This window comes from Phocoena phocoena, chromosome 12, assembly GCF_963924675.1.
Source record: "Phocoena phocoena chromosome 12, mPhoPho1.1, whole genome shotgun sequence".
Taxonomy (NCBI): domain Eukaryota; kingdom Metazoa; phylum Chordata; class Mammalia; order Artiodactyla; family Phocoenidae; genus Phocoena; species Phocoena phocoena.
Genome location: NC_089230.1, coordinates 31,320,557 through 31,330,256, shown reverse-complemented (window position 1 = coordinate 31,330,256; position 9,700 = coordinate 31,320,557). Strand labels below are relative to the sequence as shown.

Genomic DNA, 9,700 nt, shown 5'->3' with positions numbered 1-9,700 from the left:
CCATTAAGGGAAGGAAGACGAGCCTAGGACCTACTGGCTCCTGTCCCACACCAGCCAAGGGCTGTCCCCCGAAGCATAAAACTCTCACACTTCCAGTCTGCATTTCCTTGAATGCCAGATAGGTCTTTGTAGACATTTCACCCTATGCTATCAGGGAAGCCCCAAGGTAAAAATGGGAGTTAAAGTAACTGAGGGGACTTCCCTGGTGGTCCAGTGGTAAAGAAACAGCCTTCCAATGCAGGGGACACGGGTTCGATCCCTGGTCGGGGGGAGGGGGGGATTAAGATCCCACGTGCCGTGGGGCAACTAAGCCCACACGCCACAACTACTGAGCTCGTGCGCCTCAACTAGAGAGCCCACATGTCGCAAATTACAGAGCCCACTTGCCCTGGACCCTGAGTGCCACAACTAGAGAAGAGAAAACCTGCATGCCACAACTAGAGAGAAGCCCGCGAAGAGCCTGCACACCACAACGAAGATCCCGCATGCCGCAACGAAGATCCCGCATGCCACAATGAAGACCCAACGCAGCCAAATAAATAAATAAACATTTTTTAAAAAAAGAGCAACTGAGGCAAGGTGCTAACTGCAGGTGCTAACTGCATGAAGCTGTTTGCTACAGCAGTGGAGTAAAAAATGTGCAAAAACACTTGAGGCAGGGAACAAGGGATGTTCAGTGCAGGGAATTTCTGGAGACTCTATTCAGGCCTGTGGATTCCAGTGCCCACTCCAAACTCCAGTCACAGCCTTCACTTGAAGGTCCTCCCTCCATTCCAAAGCTTGGATGACTAGTGTCTGATTTTAGTAAGAGAGCTGATAGATTTTCTCACCATACACCATTTATCTACCTTCTATCATACTATCTACAAGTGTATTTCCATAATTTTGGAAATACTGGTGTAATGGTTAAGTTTGTGTCAACTTGCCTGGGCCTTGGGGTGCCAAGATCTATAGTTAAGCATTATTTCTGGGTGTCTCTGTGAGTGTGTTTCTGGAGCAGATTCCCCTCCGGAAAGGGTACCAATTCCGACGTGGTAGTGGAATGATAGCTACCTACCTAAGTAGGTAGCTATCATTCAGGAGCTCCTATACCACCTTGATGTCCTTGATGTCCTAAATTCAACTCGATTCTGACACTGTCTACTCAGAGATAGCATCCGATCCCAGCGGTTAACGGTTCAGTCTTGCAAGCTGCCCCTCCCCCTCTGGATGCCAATCACAAACCCAGATTATCACCTATGCTGCTGACCAACTGACCATAGATTGGAGGTTCCCACAACCTCTTCCTCAGGTTTGATTAATTTGTTAGAGCAGATCACAGAACTCAGAGAGACATTTTACTTACTAGATTACCAACTTGTTACAAAGGATATTAAAGGATGTGAACCAACAGCCAAATGAAGAGATTCAGAAGGCAAGGGAAATGAGGGAAATGGGGCTGAGCTTCTCTGCCCTCTCCAGGCACACCACTCTCCCTGCATCTCCAGCCTGGTGTTCACCAACCAGGAAGCTCTCTGAACCCTCTTCTTTGGGGGTTTTTATGGAGGCTTCATTACATCGACATGATTAATTAAATCATTGGCCATTGGTGACTAAAGTCAAATCTCCAGGCTCTCTCCTCTCCCAGGAGACCAGGGGGTGGGACTGAAAGTTCCAAACCTCTAATCACATGGTTGACTCCCCTGGCTACCAGCCTTACCTTCCCCACCATGTTTAGTGGATTTCCAAAAGTCACATCACTAACATAAACTCAATTGTGGTTCTGAATAACAGGACACCCATTTCACCTTCATGGCTCTGAAGCAACTTCAGGAACTGAGGACAACAGATCAAATATTAAACAAAAGATCCTTCCTTTTCTCTTATCACTCAGGAAATTCCAAGGGTTTTGGGAGCTCTGCGCCAGAAATGGGGACAAAGCTGCCCCCCTCTTCCACACACACACACACAATTTTTAAATCCAAAATGTGTTCATTGGAATGGTTTCCCACCCACCTTAGCTCAGGGTGCTTTCAGGGCTGCTCCTGTCTACAGGAGCATTTTTCCGTAAACCTTTGCTTTTTTTTCCTGTAGGCTGGCAGAGGACAGTGGAGCAGGCAACACACAAAACCACCATTTGCGCATGGCTGAAGATGGTGGTGATTTTATAGCATCCTGGTCATTCCACACCCATGAAGTAGGAACTGGGGCTCTGTACCAGGTACTTCTTCTTGTGCTTCCTGTTCTCCTCTTCTGGAGAGGAATGAAGGAGGTCCTTTGCAAGAGGCATGCTCTTGTGGGGGAGGTCATCACCACTGGAAACTATATTTCTTATTATAAATCACAATATCACACCTCCCCTAAGTAGGTAGCTATCATTCAGTCCTATTAAGAGCCTGAATAGAATGAAAAGGTGAAGGAAGAAAGAATATACTTTCCCTGCCTTACTGCTTGAGCTGGAACATTGGTCTTTTTCTGCTCTAGGACTGGGACTTCCACCACTGGCACTTCTGGATCTTAGGTTTTCAGACTCAGACTGGAACTATACCACTGGCTCTCCTGGGTCTCCAGTTTGCTGACTTCAGGGCATGGGACTTCTCAGCCTCCATAATTGCACGTACCAATTTCTTATTAAAAACTCATATATATACACACACACACACATATATATATATATATATATTTCCATTGGTTCTGTTTCTCCAGAAACCCCTGATTAATACACAGGTCAGTTATTTAAAAAACAACAACAACCACAACAAAAAATAGAATCCAAGTATAGAGAGTCGTATGGGAAGAAATTCAACTTCCAGACAACATAAGGCTAAGAACTATGAGGAATCTGAAGGGATCGTGTCTTTATTTTTCATTTTTTTGTATGCAGTCATTCAGATCCTTCCCCTACGGATTGCTGAAATTACTCATCTAAGGAGAGGTAGGTCTACTCCATCGAGATATGGAACCCACATAATACTGTCTCATCTTTCCAACTCTTGGTATGAAAATATTTTAAATATTTAACGTTGAGTTTTATACTTATTTTAATATTATATTACCCGCATCCTTCATGTCCATCTGCAACTGTATTTTCTTTCATAGATAGTAATCGCATTGATCAGGGATTGACAATTTATGGTCCATAGCCTGTTTTGCATGGTGTGCAAGCTAAGAAGGGTTTTTACATTTCAAATGGTTTTTAACAAATAAAAAGAATAGTATTTTGTGGCACATGAAAATTATCTGAAATTCAAGTTTCAGTGTCCATAAATAAAATTTTATTGGAACACAGCCACATTCATTCATTTATGTATTATCCATGGCCGCTTTTGCACTGTGATGGAGAGTTAAGTAGTTGCAACAAAAACCATAAAGGCCCTGCAGAGCCTAAAATATTTAGTCCAGCGGTTTACAGAAGAAGTCTGCTGACCCGTCCTAGATGGCAAAAGGATGCTTGTTTAGTTTCTTTTGTATATTATCTAACCTTTCTAAATAAGGTTATGTGCCACTAGCATTGGTTTTGACTAGGCCACTCAAAATCTATTATGTAGGAAAGGATTTAATAAGTTGTTTAATAGTCTTCACAAATCTAGCACATAGGGTGTATATAATAAATTAGTAACTCTGATGAATCTGGAAGCATGCAGCCTTAGCAAGAAGCTAAAGAAAGGCATACTTATTCCTGCTGCATGTTTGCACACAGCTTGATGACGGATAATTCAAAAAGCACATCCACATCTGAGATTACAACTCTTTCCCAACAGATTTATAGGATGTTAAAGTCGGGGAAACAAACACCCTGTTACTAGAGACAGTATCATAGAATAATAGAACTGTTACCCAAAAACAGTGTCTTTGCTGGTGTTGAGCCAGAGGATACAACCAAGCCAAAGAGTGGGAGAAGGAAGGATTTATTACTTGCAGCAATCAAGGAAAACACCTGGGATCTTTCTTAAAGCAGTGTCTCCCCAAACAGGAAAACTGAAGAAGCTTTAAGCTAAGAGTGCATGCATATTCATGAAGGGGCCTGAGCAGAGGAGAATTCAGCATAGAATTGGGGCAAAGGTCAACAGAGTCCAAGCCTTAGTAGATTGAAGTCTGGAAGGTCAACATCTTCATTCCATCCCCCACCTGGGTGGGGACTTTAGTTCCTGCAGAAGTCTAAGACTGTATCAAATTGTTATGCATATGCCTTGAGGAGGAACTAGGACTCTTATTGCTGAACTGTTTCTTAACTGCTTTTCCTTTGCGTTTGAATGCCCTTACTTCCCTTAAGATCACTGATTACTGAGACCTATTCAAGGGAAAGCACTGTAGCCAGGCTTAGATCACAAAATGACTTAGAGCAAAGATGGCTTCTCTTATGTCAAGAAAGCCATTCCTGGTTTTCTTTCACTGGGGACCTCCTAAGCTATCTGCTTACAGAATGGAGGAGGGAAACATTTCATACAGCTTCTGAATTTAAGCAGGACTGTATTTGAATCATTTCCAAAAGATGTTTGATCTGTAATAATCATAATAATAATCCATAGACACTTTACAACTTCCTGTGGTTAGGTATTTCAGAACGTCACAAATAAACTGTTATAAAGTACTTCCTTTTCTTCAGTTTTATTCTTCATGTAGCAATATAAACATATTATTTTGCCATAAAGTTTTATAGTTGTGTCTCCCATCTTCCTAGTCATCTTATTCTCAGTTTGGGTGCAGTGCTTGGTATATTTTTTTGTGTTTAAAAGTTATCACCACCGCTATGTAACCATCCCCAATGCTCATAATGATTGGAATTAATAAATTGTCTGCTAAGAATAATGGACTTGGAGTCTAAAAATCAAGATGTGTTCCAGCTTAAGATGGTTCCTATAATATAGTGGGTGTTTGGTGAATATTTGTTCTCTTCAGTCTTCTTCTCTGTGAAGCTGGGTGATTTACTGACTCTGAGCCTCAGTTTCCTTAACTATGAAATGTGAGAAGAAAACACTTTCTGGGATGATACGGATATTGAAGACTCTAACCCTATGAAACATTATATAATTATAAATTATTATGGGGAAATGAGAATTCAAAAATATAAGAAAAATGTCTACAAATGGCACTACAAATTAAAAGATCAGAGAGTCAACATTTGCCATTGTCTTTTCTCCACCCACATCTAGATTTTGAAGTGAGTGTGTTTACTCGACAAACAGAGAACTCTGGGTCTACACTGTAGACCAGCCTCTCTTCATTCAGGTCAATATGGCATTTCAGCAGTGACGCCCAGCGAATTGCAAATGAGGGTCCTGACTTGTGCTGAAATTTGCATTGGAGTTGTTTCAGAACAGGCAAACAAACAAACAAAGTTTTAAATGTGCATCATTAGAAGTAATAACAAATTGTCAATCAAATATGGGAAATAACTTTGTCCAATCATGTAAAGAACACACAGATTTTTGTAAACAGTTTTTAAATTTAATTTTATTATTATTTTTTTATCAGAGATTGAAAGCAGCACAGCTCTGGCTATTTTATACTATAATGTGAAGACTGGGGGAAAAGTCCACTTAAATAGTTATTATTTCAAGTCTCAGGAAAAAGTATTTGGCTTTAACGCTTATAAATACGTTTTAGTATTTACTTTTAGAAGTAAACTTAAAACTTTGTTTTATTGCTATTTATCTTTATTTAAGGGTGATATTTTGGCTGGTCAGTAAGGTCTCTGTCCCAATTTTTCAGTTTGGTGTCGTAAGGTTAAAGCAGTCATAGATGATGCATAAATGAATGGGAACCGGCTAGGATCCCATTAAACTTTGTTTACAAAACAAAAAATGGTCAGCCTACAAGCTCTAGTTTTCTCTGACTCTTATTCTTTGCTAATAAGTAAAGACCGGAAACAGCTTACTTTTACCCAGCAGTACACAAGAGTCCTGTCCCAAGGCTATATCAGATCTCCAGCTCTCTGTCATAATCTAGTCCACAGGGAATTTGATAGTCTTGTCACACCACAGGACTTCACACTGGTCCACTGTATATTAGTGATGTAATGATGATTGGAACAAGTGAGAAGAATTCACAGGAACCTTTACATTTCTTAAGACCTCTGCTAGAGGGTGGGAGATAAACTCCTAAGAAATCAGGGCGTGCTAACTTGGTAAAGTGCCTAGGAGTCCAGTGGTTCCAGGCGTGTCCAGTTACCCAAGGGAAAGATTAGATTTCTGCAACTTGCATATGCAGCCACAAAGAAACAATCTCTAATGCATACTACATTTAGTCTCAGAACATTATCTGACTACCCTTAGGGTAATGAGTCACATCTTATTTGTTGGTACTTAGCACCATTTCCAATCCCTTTGATTCTCTCCCTTTCATTCATTGCAGGGACTGGATGAATGAGAACTACATTTTCCAAGTAGTTCCTTGCCAGAAGGCTTACAAATACAGTTTAGATTCAGGAGAGATAGAAGCCATTCTCTTTCGTGGCAGTGGCCGTGGACGTGTGAATTTAAGATGGGACTTTTTGCAGCAACTTCCATATTTCCTGTCCAGCCTGTCACCCCAGGGCGGCAGGGCAACGAGGATTATTGATTTTGGTCCCTTTCATCTTCCTGACTTCCGTATGAAAGCAAGAAGTTTCAGATTCAGTTTTAGTGAATCTGAAAGCTGGTGGTATCTCCTCTGACTTTCACCCCTTAAATCCTTTCAAAAGTTTATAAATACCTATTTCTTGGTATTAAATGCCTTTAGCTTTAAATATTTAAATTGCTTTCTATTTTCTTGACTGAGCCTTGACTGTGTACAGAAACAGGATCTAATTCATTTTTGCATTTTCTATAATTCTCAACAAATATTTGTTGATGGAGTGCAGCAGGATGACTGACGAGATCTTTTGTATATATAACCACATTCCAATCATTTTATTTGTCCTGAAGCCCTTTCTGGCATTGTTATATTTCTCATAATGGTACAGATCATTATTGTTTGCGTCTAAAGCTCAAGCTAACAAGTCTTCCCAAGGGATTAGTACAGAGTATTATCACTCACTGCCATCTGGCTGTCTGATATAAAGAAATAAACAAGATCTTAGTTGAGATAAACAGTCCTTGCTGGTTTAACATGTACAATTTGATCCTATGTTCTAGGGGCACTTGGGTACCATCTCTTAGTAAATAACCTCAAGAGCATAGGTAATGTAAAATAATTAGAAAATGGTGTTTTAAATATTTATTATCTTTTTTTCAAATAAAATCTTATTGAGATATAACTCATGTACCATACAATTCATCCATTTAAAGGATAAAATTCAATGATTTTTAGTATATTTATAGAGTTGTGCAGCCATCACCACAATCTAATTTTAGAATATTTTCAACATTCCAAAAAGAAACCCTATTACCATTAGCAGTCATCAAGCCTTCCCCTGCCTCCCAGCTATAGGCAGCCACAAATCTACTTTCTGTTTCTATGGATATGCCTATTCTGAACATTCCTAATTTCTCCACATGCTCACTAGTATCTGTTATTGTTTGTATTTTGATTATAGACATCCTAGTGGGTAAGTACCTCATTGGGGTTTTGATTTGCATTTCCTCAATGATTAATGATGTTGAAGATCTTTTCATGTGCTTATTGGCCATTTGTATATCTACTTTGGTGAAGTGTCTATTCAAATCATTTATCTTTTAATTGGTTTTTTGTTTTTATTATTATCGAGTTACAAGAGTTTTAAAAAACATATTCTGGATACAAGTCCCTAACCAGATTTATGATTTGCAAATATTTTGTCCCATTGTGTGGGTTGCATTTTCACTTTCTTAGAAGTGTCCTTTGAAGCATTAAACTTTTAAATTTTGATGCAGTCTGATTTATCTACTTTCTTTCGTCATTTTTACTTTTCGTGTCATATTTAAGAAATCATTGCCTAAGGCACAAAGATTGATCCTTATATTTTTTTCCTAAGAGTTTTATACTTACCATCTTTTAAGATTTATCTAACTATAATTTTTATAATTTAATTTTTTTCTTTTATTTATTTATTTTAACATCTTTATTGGAGTATAATTGCTTTACAATGGTGTGTTAGTTTCTGCTTTATAACAAAGTGAATCAGTTATACATATACATATGTCCCCATATGTCTTCCCTCTTGCACCTCCCTCCCTCCCACCCTCCCTATCCCACCCCTCTATGTGGTCACAAAGCACTGAACTGATCTCCCTGTGCTATGCGGCTGCTTCCCACTAGCTATCTATTTTATGTTTGGTAGTGTATATATGTCCATGCCACTCTCTCACTTTGTCCCAGCTTACCCTTTCCACTCCCCATATCCTCAAGTCCATTCTCTAGTAGGTCTGCATCTTTATTCCAGTCTTGCCCCTAGGTTCTTCATGACCACTTTCTTTTTTTTTTTCTTTAGATTCCATATATATGTGTTAGCATTTGGTATTTGTTCTTCTCTTTCTGACTTCACTCTGAATGACAGTCTCTAGGTCCATCCACCTCACTACAAATAACTCAGTTTTGTTCCTTTTCATGGCTGAGTAATATTCCATTGCATATATGTGCCACATCTTCTTTATCCATTCATCTGTTGATGGACACTTAGTTTGCTTCCATGTCCTGGCTATTGTAAATAGAGCTGCAATGAACATTTTTTTTTTTTTTTTTTTTTTGTGGTACGCGGGCCTCTCACTGTTGTGGCCTCTCCCGTTGTGGAGCACAGGCTCCGGACGCGCAGGCTCAGCGGCCATGGCTCATGGGCCCAGCCGCTCCGCGGCATGTGGGATCTTCCCGGACCGGGACACGAACCTGTGTCCCCTGCATCGGCAGGCGGACTCTCAACCACCGCGCCACCAGGGAAGCCCTGCAATGAACATTTTGGTACATGACTCTTTTTGAATTATGGTTTTCTCAGGGTATATGCCCAGTAGTGGGATTGCTGGGTCATATGGTAGTTCTACTTTTAGTTTTTTAAGGAACATCCATACTGTTCTCCATAGTGGCTGTATCAATTTACATTCCCACCAACAGTGCAAGAGGGTTCCCTTTTCTCCACACCCACTCCAGCATTTATTGTTTGTAGATTTTCTGATGATGGCCATTCTGACAGGTGTGAGGTGATACCTCATTGTAGTTTTGATTTGCATTTCTCTAATGATTAATGATGTTGAGCATTCTTTCATGTGTTTGTTGGCAATCTGTATATCCTCTTTGGAGAAATGTCTATTTAGGTCTTCTGCCCATTTTTGGACTGGGTTGTTTGTTTTTTTGATATTGAGCTGCATGTGCTGCTTGTAAATTTTGGAGATTAATCCTTTGTCACTTGCTTCATTTGCAAATATTTTCTCCCATTCTGAGAGTTGTCTTTTCGTCTTGTTTATGGTTTCCTTTGCTGTGCAAAAGCTTTTAAGTTTCATTAGGTCCCATTTGTTTATTTTTATTTCCATTTCTCTAGGAGGTGGGTCAAAAAGGATCTTGCTGTGATTTATGTCAAAGATATAATTTAATTTTTAATAGTAGCTGGTCTTAATCACCAGCTTTCAAAATTCCTGAAGTTCAACAATTAGCTATTGCAATTGTAATTTGGTATGAGTCAGCTCCAGCACACCATTGGTACTAGGAATATACCTTGCTGAGTGGTCCTAGAAAAAAGACAAATTAAAACTCTGATGTCGAGACTAATAGGAGAAAGATGCTGCTGGTCATTCACCCATGAAGGCAGGGGTGCCCAGGGGAATCTAACCCTGCT

General features: G+C 39.7%; 1 pseudogene; it reads right to left on the bottom strand.

Moving 5' to 3' along the window:
• Positions 1-2,012: 2,012 nt before the first annotated feature.
• On the bottom strand, positions 2,013-2,269 carry LOC136131846 (small ribosomal subunit protein eS27-like; annotated as a pseudogene).
• Positions 2,270-9,700: the final 7,431 nt, after the last annotated feature.